Here is a 12050-nt window from a genome sequence, read left to right on the forward strand (position 1 = left end):
CCGGCATAAAAATCTGTCCTCCCAAATGAAACTGGCATCACCAGCTCATATCAAAATAATGGACTCGATACGAGAGCGTCGCACACTCTCCTGGCTCCCAGTGGATGCAGCAAAAATACCTCCTCTCTGCACAGAAAACACGGCTTATATACGTCCCAGGGGGATTCAACTATTTTTAAACACAGAATTAACAGCCAATGAACAGCCAGTTAAATAAACAGAGCATTGAACAAGGTGCTTTCCATCAGGCCCGCTCTGTACATATATAACCGGGCCTGTTATGCTTTCACAAAGGTCCGCAGACTAACAGTACATGAAGACGTTAAATAGTCATACATAACAATAGTTCTTACACATCATTTGAATCGAAAATGCTTCAAAACTGTGTATAAATGTTTTATAACATCAACAACGGAATATGTAGATACTGTATATAAGTTGTATGATATAATGTTGGCAACCGATATTCAAGTATAATCTTCTGAAGACTAAGAAATTGATGTAGCTCCCTCAATGACAATGTAATATAAAATTTATCTCCAAAAATGTATCCGTTTGTTTAGAGGTCTGCATTTGTATGTTATACCAAAGATTCTAGTTCACGTCCTTTTTCCCTGAATCTTACTTGTGTATCCAGATACTCTCCGATTTTATTTTCGTGATATATTACTAGTTCTCGACGAGGCCGATTGGTTAGCGTGTTAACGCCGCACAATGACAATGGCGTCTCTCACCAACGTGAGTTCAGTTCCAGATCATGCTGTCTTTCTCTCCCGTCGTATAAATGTGGAAAGATCTGTCAGGAGCCTGCGGATGGTGGAGGATTCAAATAGGCTCTGTCCTTTTTTTCACCACTACAATGCTGACCGACATTGTATAGGTGAAATCTTTTTGAGTACGGCGTAAAACAACAATCAAATAGATAAATAAAAACATACCCGCAAACATATATACAAACATGCATTGATATAAATGCGTACATACAAAGTTTACGTGTGGGGGGTGGGGGGATATATTTTCTAATCTTGTAGGGTTGTACTAGCTTGAAGCAAAACCTCAAGCCACCTCAAGCCGTGCCACCAGGCGTTTCCGGGGTCTCCATTACGCTAGATGTAAGCAACACACCACATGTGCCGAGTGTCAAACTCGAATCTGTGAACTTGCTCATTTCACATAGAGCTGGGAAGTGGGCCTGTGGCATGTAAGGTACATACTCAGAATAATGAAATGAACACGATGAAGTGATACATATTTTGATATCGACAACTACTATTCTAGCACGGTACACGATTTGAATACTGATTTCACTCAGTCGCCTAATCCATACCTTGCGTCTTTCCAACATCACCGAAAATTGTTGACTGCTTCTCTTTGCATGATTCCGTCCTATTTTCGTACTTTGTATACTATCTTAGTTCTTTGGTGGTTTGTGTTATACGTCGTTTTGGGGAATTGGCATTGCGAATATTGACCCGGAATGTCTTTATTGGTTGATGTTGATATACGAGTGTCTGTGAGACGCATAGATCTTATTTAATTTCATATTAGAAGAATGGCAACCCATGGGTATTTCATGATACGTGCAAATAGCGAGAAAAAAGCCTTGCCATTTGTATATAAACACTATTCTGGGTTTATCTCATTATTAACATGCACTGTACACCTGTGCAGATGGAGCCATATCATATAAACGCGTAGACATGAATGGATGGATATTACATAGATATAGGAGGACATAGAAAGATACAGGAAAAAACATTACACGAAGTCGTCGTCATATGACTGAAAAATTATTAAATACCAGAAAAAGCCCTAAGCATTCATTTAATTCCTTCATTGTATGAAAAGGGAAATCAGTGCTGAGAAGGGGCGGCCATTAGATCAAAATACACGTAGTTCAGTAACCCCTATACTAAAGTTTCTCGTCAGTGAAATATTGACTGTGAACAATGCGCCCATTAACATGCTCACAGAGATGTATCATAGCTGTAGCTCAGCGAGTTGCTCCATGAAACCCTCTGTACTTTTCGGCTTTTCTTAGATTTTGGACAATCTGAGGTCTATTTTCCAGTCAGATTCTTGTGGTACGTATTCACAGTACTGTCGGGGAGTCAAGGTGTCATGATTTCCATGGCTTACTGTGCGAATAGATGGACATGGGAAATGGTTCGCGTAAGCCGTGATAGATATACCCATCTGTACCCACTTCAGGCATGTCAGCACACTGATGTAGGAGTGTTTAAGGTCCCAAAAATTCTTTTGGGAGAAAGCCCAAATGGTTAAAAGCTCTTTTTGAAATTTTCACACACGAAATGTGACAATAAATGTTTTAACTTAATTCATCCTCACGTATACTTATAGATATTTTAAAAAAGAAGAAGAATAAAAGCGGAATTCCCCACGACTTTCGAACCTCCGATCTCATTATAAGCCCATTAACTGCAAACCAAATGACAAAGAAGAAAATAACATATATAGGCCTAGTATGTGTCAAAAACCGCGGAAAAGGTTTTTTAGTAATTCATGATTCCTTTCAAGCATATTACCCTCGCGCTGAAGGCTACTAGCCGGTGTGTATGAATAGTGTATAGTGACTTGTGGAACTAGTAATTAAAATAACACTTGACACAAGCAACACAGATGAATGTCTGCTAATGACTAGAGTCATTACAACCATGATGTATACGTCATGATGTTTATGACGTTGTCAGTCTTTGGTTATATATACATGTATACATAAAGAACGGTCTTTACATCTAATCATACCACTTCATGAATGAACGTATTAGCACATCATTTTAAAAAAAAACTGTTCTGATCGTGTCTGATTCGCAGCATCCTAGCAGTACTAGACCCACTGTTACATAGAATTCCTGTAAGAAGAGATCCCTGACGAATGCCTATATTGTGAGGCACTAGGCTGGTTCTGTGACGGGCATTTCTCTTCGAGGGTATCACAACATGGCGGCGTGCGTGGCAATTCTCATGTGGCTACTGATTCAGACGATGATTTGCCATGGAAACCAAACCAACACAACCTTGTGTTCAGATGGGTGGGAGAGATGCTTGAATAAGTGTTACAAACTGCTGACTCATCCCAATATCACGACATACGACAAGGCGATGCAGCTCTGCCATTCCGAGGATGACAACGCTACCTTGGCTATCTTGATGAAAAAAACGACGAAAATGTGCTTTGTCAACTTGCTGGTCAAATCGGAAGTGGACAAAGCCTTAATAGTCCTGAACGACAGGGATGAAGAAAATATGTTCGTATGGAACAGTCAGAATGATCTCATCGTCAAGGATTGGGAACAACCAGAACAAGGAAGGATTCAAAGAGGTATCCTGGACCAAAACACTGCAGACAAAGATTGTGTAGAAGTAACATCGTCTGGAGATTGGCAGTTGACAACCTGTGTTCTCCCAGCCGGATGGACATGGACAGTGTGTCAGAAACCCATCCTCATGGGTAAAATCTGCGGTCTGAATGGCGCTACGTTGATCCACTGAATCGCTGAAATTTGATAGCAGAATACTTTCTGGTAGATGTATTTGTAAGTTCCAAGATTGAGTAAGAAGGTTGGCTTGAGTACGTGGTATACAATGTTTTGATTTTGTTCACTAAATTGATGAAAATTCCTGACTATATATGAAAAATGAAAACTTCCTCGTAAATTAATTATGAAAATTCATGTTAACTAGTAAGTAGCAAGTTTATCGCAGTCATCGACAAGCTTGAATTTAAAAAAAAAGTGGTAAAAGAGGTGCAGTAAAGTTTATGTTAGGTTACTTTTATAAATAATGTTGAGATTATGCTATGCCCAAGTGTGGCTTTGCGACTCAAGTAACACAACGCAGGGTGCTGTAAAGTTACATACATGGTCTAAAAATGGCACAGATTTACAAAATATGGGCCAAAAACGCCCTTTGATTCCGGGAGACTCGATCGAGGTCGTACGAGACTTGCTAATTCAGCCATAACTTTCGAAAGAAAAGGCCAAGGGACGAGCCTTATAATATCCCCCCCCCCCCACCCAAAAAAAAAAGCCAAAGGGAAAAGATGTCCTCATTTTCACTCCACGAATGCAGAAGTTTTTTTTTAGCTACTTGCTTGTTTGAAATACCAGGCTGTGACACGAACTGTAGGCAGCCACTAGCCTTTGTCCTACAACGGCCATGAGGCTACAGGACGGCCCTCTAGCTCAGTTCACACTTCACCTACAGGCATGCCGTACCGTGAAGCCTGTAATCGGAACCCCAAAAAATTTTGAATTGGCATTTCTCTGTGATATAAATCGCCGTTTCCATTCACTATAATTCAATCCGTATGTATGTTTGCCGCTGATACTTTTTTTTAAAACATGAAACATTACCTCGATTGTTAATTTCACTGCGTCGTCAGCACAACTCACAATCAGCTGGCCCGGCAGCTTGGATCCTCGAATCACAGACGGTATCTCTCAATTTGGCTATAAAAATTCCACTGTGAAACCGTGCCAAACTCTTCACATGTACTAGAAGAATTCGGTGGATGTCCACTTCGTGTCAGACAAACCGGATGGAAACGCTTTTGTGTCATCTACGTTGCCGATATGTGAGCGAAAATCGGTTATCGTATTGCCCATTTGTTATGCTGTACAGGCATTTCCCGGATGTAATATAACTCCGGTAGCCTATCTTTCAAAATATTTGTTGTAAAACTGTTTACTGATATTATTTTCAGGGTGTTAATTAAGAGTTGTGAATGTAGGAGTAACTCTATATTAAGTCACGCGTATTTTCTGGAAAACCACACAGTGAGTAGGCGTAATGCATGGATTGCTTTGCAGAACTTTTCAATACACAATTCCGGCAGGTATTCACAGCATGACGTCACCTGACCAGGGCTCCGCGGTCGACCAGTTAGGCAGGAGGTCCAACTTAAATGGGTTTTAAGTGTAAAAAAAATGAAGTCGTTCGGGTTCTCCTTTAAGAACAAATCTGTTTCATACTCGATCTCTTCACGACTGACCATTCGAATCTATCGATTCTGTGCTCTGTCGAAATACTCCAGGTTTTCTGACACGAGTGGAAAGCGAAGTAGTGGGTCAATGGACTTCCTGGACAATCGAAATACCTTGGCAAACGAGTGCAAATTTTCACTGAGGCAGGGAGGAGGCAGTGTGTCGATTACTCTTCTCATGTAGAGGTCTGTAGCCTGTCAGCGGGATAAGCTAGCTTGGGTTACTTGGATGAGCTATGCAAAACTGAATTGATAAAAAGTGTACATCATTCATAATCATTAATGTGGATGTGTATATAGCATGGCGCCACTCGGTTCAGCAAAAAGTAATACAGATTTTTACCGTCACCAACATTCCGCTTCATGGCACGAACAGTTGCCCTGCTATCAGGCCAACTTCTCACCTTACGCAGGAAGAAGTCAATTAGCCCTAGCTACGCCTGCTACACTTTGCCAGTGGTAAAACTTTTATAACTTGACTCTGGATAGGCCTATAATAAGATATTAATGCATTTTGCGACCAAATTTTCAGTGTAACCAGATCAGTGGTTCTGAGGAAGAAATGTCCAATATGGCGGTTAGGTGGGTCGCACATGCGTAAAGTTTTATGTATCAGCAGGTAGCCAAAGCGATTTGGTGAAGAACTGTCTAAGAAGTTAAACAGCTGTGATACACAGTTTTTTTCACAAAAAATGATCATGGCATAACATCAAATCGACAATATTTGAGCTGTATCGTAGCAAGGACGTGTTAATACCAGGAGGCGGTGAAGTTTCCGATGCGATGAGAACATCCAAAATCAAATCAAATAGACGGACATGTTTAAAGCATATTACCCAGAGCATATTAAAAGAGTCTTCATGAAGAGTTACATCATATCAATGGTTTGTATTTTTCTCTTAGACAAAATGAGAAATTAAGAAACTCCTAGCCGAAAGGAAAGCGTTAGTTCAGCGAAACAAAAGTTATATGATAGCATTGGAGGAATCTCTGTTCAGTGTTTTTGATCCCCTGGATTATAAAGATGGGACAGAGGCCTCTGGAACAACTGTTAACTAGGTGTATACTGAAAAACAGACACCCCAAGCAGCAGGACAGCACCAGTCGACTAAACAATACAGATTTGAATTTCAAATAAATGCCAACCAACTCTCATATAAGACAATGTATCACCCACCCTATCACATAACGCGCGCCAGAGCCACCCCACCCACACTACCAACAGCAAAAACCACCTCACCCACGCTATCCCCGCCAACAACCACCCCACTCACGCTACCTACGACAGAACCACCCCACCCACGCTACCCACGATACCCAGGCCAGAAGCACCCCAACCACAACAGAACCATAAGACCCATGCCACCCGTCCCATTATTTGTCCCCACTTCTCCCACTTCATCTTCACAACATCAGCATCAACTTCACTCATAGCAACATCTACTTTTAACGATAATGTGTGTACTGTACCCACCTTCACTCTCATCACCCTCTTCCAGTCGAACTGCATGGAATTCACTCTGTCACTGGCTTAAATTCCTATATTCGTGGTATCCCTCGAAGACACCAATTAGTTTTAACGAGGTGCCATATCGGGCATTCTCCTTAACACACACAATTTTATTTTCGGTGGGAGCAGTGCTCCCGACTGTGTTGAATGTGGTGCTCAAACATATGAATGTGTAGACTTCGCTCATGTTAGGCAAAAATTCTACACAGTCCACTCTCTAAGGATTGTTTCTGTTTAAGTGGTTTCAAACATGCCCGTCTATTTTTGTTCTATTTTTGGCGTTCTCTATCGAAAACCATTCACTGATTCCTGTTTTAAACTTGTTCTGGCTGCGATCGCCGCTGTGGTGCTAGGTCATAATCACTGTTTCATCCATTCTAGTCGAATAAAATCAAAGACATCACGAATAACTTAGCACGTGACAGTTCTTGTCAGCAGTTCAGAAGAAAGAGTGCGAAAAGTCAGTTGTAAATGTGACGCTCAATATTTTTTCCCGTTATCTTTAAAGAGAAAAAGACACTTGAAAATAATTTGTGTATGGTGGATATTTGGGAACGACCTTATGGTACAAATAGTCTTTGTGTAATAATGTTATAAATGAGAATGTAACACGTTAAATAAATATTTATGCTATAATTTAGTCTTTTCAGCTGGCAAATGTGATCAACCTGGATTTTGTATATTAACCTATATTTTAATATATTTATAAATATTCTCATAATTCAGATTAAATGCATATGTTAAGATATAAACAAATTTACATTTAAATATATTTATTAGACATGCTTCACATCCTTATTTAGAACATTATTAAACAACGACAATAAATACCAAAAGGTGTTCCCAATACCCACCATACAAAAATATTCTAAATGTCATTTTTTCCTGAAAAACAAATGATTTTGGCATCATTTTTAAATTTTCGTTTTTAAAAATGCACTAGTGGTAACGTCTGCCCGCAACCTGCGGATGGTTGTGGGTTTCACCTGGGTTCTACCTCGAAAATCGAACGGCGCTACGAAAGATGTATATGTTGAGAATACATTATTGAGTTCGTAGAGTTCATACCCAAGTTTTTGAAGGATCTGTTAGACAAATTAACTGACATCATCCAGTATGACATAAACAGGATGTCGTCAACCATTTCTAGATTCAGTCGGCTTATGAAACATTTGGAAGGAAAAGGCAACCAAATATATCTGAATAGGAAAGTTCAGCCCTGAAGATGAGATGGTTCCATAGAACATGTACAGATAAAAGAACGTTAAGCCGTAATTTTAGATCAAAACACCGTTTATTTATTTGAATGGTGTTTTACGCCATACTCAAGAATAATTCAGTTATACAACGACGGCCAGCATTATGGTGGGAGGAAACAGGGCAGAGCCCAGGAGAAACCCATGACCATCCGCAGGTTGCTGCAAGACCTTACCACGTACTGCCGGAGAGGACAACATGAGCTGGACTTGAACTCCTGGATCATTAGTGCGCTAACCAACTGAGCCACGGAGGCCCGCCGTATAAAAAGAACAATAAAGGATGAAAACATTGATTAAGGCCAGCAAAACAATATAGGAATGCCATCCGAAAAAGTAATAAACAATAAAGAGAAAAATGCAAAGATGAAATTAAACTACTTAAAAATCAAACACAAAAGTATACTGGAAACATGTACATAAACCGAATAAAACAAAAGCAACTCCTTTGATATCTTTGGTAACTATGTGCATTTTCTTTGAAAAACCTCGCTCTGGTAAGGGAGACAACCATGTGGAGGAGTTAGAAGACTTTCCTTTGACCACATGCAGCACTGATTTATTTTTTGAAGCAAATGACTCGGCCCACTGTAGTCGCTTACTCTTCGCAAGCGGGAAGATTTCTCAGCAACTTGCAGATTATCTTGGGCTTCCCCTGGGGTTTGCCCGGTTTCCTCTCACCAACAAAGTGGCCACCGTCGTATAACTGAAATACGTTTGAATATGACGAAAAACATCAATCCTAAAAATTAAATTAAACTTCTAAAAATCTAAAATAAGGATAACATAAATGACCAAGCTAATTACAGACCTATATCCTTCCGACACATTTAAAATCCAGTTAAATACACCTGGTTAAAGCAAGCATAAGTTTTATTAAATAATTTAGGACCATCCAATATTTGGGCGAGTCAAACATTTGCAAACAGGAGATGGCTACTTCAGCGTCTGGATCGAAGATTACGCGATCAGTTTATTCAAAACTGGACAGAGAATATTGGAAACTCCCCCAAAAGTCGCTTTTGGCGGGAAATCAAGACCAAACTTGAGTTCAAAAAATACCTTTATGTGTTAAATGACCAACTCTTACTTTCTTTACTTCGCTTTCGAACGTCAAACCAATGAGAGGTTTAGAGGCTGGTAGATGGTAATAGGTAGACATGTATTCACGACTTTGTGATAAGTAATAAAGTAGACTAGGTCATGAACGATACTATATTTTTGAGTGTTTTTCGAGGGAAAAAAGAGCCGAAAAAATCTCGCTGTATTTTATTCGCAGGAAACAATCGCACGGATTAAATAGCTTGTGTGTTAATAAAAACATTAGACGTACCTGGGAAGGTCTACCAGCAATCTACGGATGGTCGAGGGCTTCCCCCAGGCTCTGTCCAGTTTCCTCCCAACACAATGCTGGCCAGTGAAATAAGTGAAATATTCTTGAGTAAGCGTAAAACATCAATCAAATCAATGAATAAATACAAAAAATCATTGGGATTATAAGATTAACTCAATATAAACTGACGGCCAAAAGAAACTTTAAAAAGAGTTCAAATCAATTTACCTTGCCAATGCAAAAAAGAGGATGACTGAAGACCCAACGACTATAGATACTGAAAGTCTTCAGTAAGAACGGTCAAAGCAGCCCTAAAATCATTTTACAAGTGAACAAACATAGCAGGGGTAGAAAAATAGCCATTCCATTTTGGTTAACAATGGGCAGGGTATACAATAAGTTGATTATTTTTAAACCAGTCAATATCAAAACCAATCAATATCGCGTGTGGCCACCCCTTGCTTCAATGCATGCAAAAACTCTCCGACGCATAGAAAAAGTCAGTCGTCTGATGAGATGACGCGGGATTCGTTGCCATTCATCTTGGAGAGCGAACGCCAGTTCTTGTCGGTTGGCTGCAAGGTGTGGCTGTTGTCTTACTCTACGACCCATATCCCAAAGGTGTTCTATGGGGGACATATCTGGGGAACGGGCAGGTCACGGCAAGACGTTGACGTCTTTGACGTCCAGGAAGTTCTGCACAACTCGAGCTGTATGGGGCCTGGCGTTGTCATGCTGGTACCGTACACCACGTGGCTGCTGTTGAAGGAATAGCAGGACAACAGGACGTAGAATTTCATCCACGTAACGTTAAGCTGTTGGGTTCCCGTACATGGTGACCACTGGTGTCTGTTCCTCACAAATCCCACCTCACACCATCACACTGCCACCACCAAACGGTACCACCTCCTGGACGCATGATGCAGCCGTTCGTTCGTCTCTTCGACGGTAAACTCGCTGTCTACCATCGGCTCGGAACAGGCAGAAGTGGCTTTCATCCGTGAAAACGACACGTTGCCAATCACGTCGCTGCCAACGGCGTACAATTCGAGCTCCTCGCAACCTCTGGCGACGACGTTCGGCTGTCAACAATTGCACTCTGAATGGTCAATAGGCCCTAATTCCGTGAACCATGAGTCTCCTGGACACGATCTTCTGACCGACCCGGTGACCTAAGGCATTGATTGACGATGACGTTACTGTTAGGAAGCGGTTCGTCAGGTGTAAGGTGCGGAGGTACCCGTCTTCTCTGGGCGTAGTTACCCTAGGCCTGCCTGTTCTTGGCCTGTCCGATATCTGCCCTGTCTGTCTGTAACGTTGCATCAAGTTTGACACAGTTACACGAGAGCAGCCGAAGGTCCTTGCAATGTGGGCATGGGTGGCTTCCATGGATACCATACCCAGGGCCCTCTCGCGTTGTTGTGGAGTCCATCGAGGCATTACTTTGGTGGTTTTTAGTCAGTGTGAAAGGTTTTTGTACACTTATTATGGTATTAATTTCGTCAAAAGGCTGGTTAAATTCAACTCACGGAGTCGTAAAGTTTCCTATGGCCGTCAGTTTAGTAACCAAGTCCTGTTCAGTTTTTACGTATTTGTGTTACTGTCTTACTGAATCCTTTTTATACACCCTTTCCGATAACTTTTGTATACCCACCAGATAAAAGCCTGAGAGTAAAGTAAACTATATAAGAGTCATGTGACCCCGATGGTATTTGGTCACACCATGGTCCAGTGGCACAGTTTTAATGTGATTGTGTACTGTGATGACAACACAGCACTTTGAGTAATTCCAGACGAGTGACGTCACGTAAATTGTAAATTCATTTGTTTTTACCTGATTCCGCCCGCATTAGAAGACCTGCAGAGTTAATTAGGGATATAATTGATGTAATGCGAAATCTCGCTTCTCATTGTGAATGTTTTGAAAGTAATATCACTAACACGTGAACAAGAGTCTAACTGATAACATGCATACCTCGTTCTCAAACGTCATTTTGTCATCCAAGAATTTCATGCCGTAAAATTTGACATTATGGTCAAGGATATCAACAAACTGAAAACAGACAACGCGGGAACCTGTGCCGAACTGCGTGAAGTCCATCTAAAGCCCCCATGCCTCCATGAATTACTGATGACCAGTCGTGCTGGACACACCACAGGACCCTACATATGTATCTGCAAAAAGGTTAATTAAAAGAATAAACCCGGCGGGTGACGTAATATCGTCCGTCTTGCACACACGTGTTTTGTTTAAGGTCAAAACACTCTAAAATCAAAGTTGCATGATAACTTTGCATGGCTTAAACATCAATGAACTAGGCCTACCAGCACATCTACAAGAAATTTTAACATTATTACACAACAATTTGAAATGTACAGTTCCTGTGCAATCATTATCAGGGGATAATATATTTATTAACATTCGGCTCGTGATCATATATGGTATGGAGTTATGTTTACAAGAACGTTAATTTCTGTCATATCGCAGACGTGAAAACATTTATGTTAATGGAATAATTCGCAGAAACGGATTGACGCCGTTAAAGAGACATTATCCCAAGATTCAGTTTGCCTTTCACAGAAACAATATTACTAAATATTCAAACAACTTTTCAAAACATAACAGTGCAGGTATGCGAATAACAACTGAGTAATACGCTCCAGTTACTTTAACATTATAAACATGGCGTCAACACAACAGAACTTTGTTTAACAGAATTAGTCAAAATACAACAAAAAAACACTGCTCGTTATACTTTGGTTAATTGTAAATACTATTTTCAAAGTTGTGAAACACATCTTATCATCAACATGCCTGCAAACAGGTTTATTTTCAGAATAAACCCGCTGGCGAAGCAACATCGTCCGTCTCGGACACACGCGTTTTGGTTAGAGTCAAAACACCCACCCACTCAAGTTACATATGGAAGTGACTTAAAATACGAA

Source organism: Liolophura sinensis, chromosome 6 (genome assembly GCF_032854445.1).
Source record: "Liolophura sinensis isolate JHLJ2023 chromosome 6, CUHK_Ljap_v2, whole genome shotgun sequence".
In the NCBI taxonomy this organism is placed as follows: Eukaryota; Metazoa; Mollusca; class Polyplacophora; order Chitonida; family Chitonidae; genus Liolophura; species Liolophura sinensis.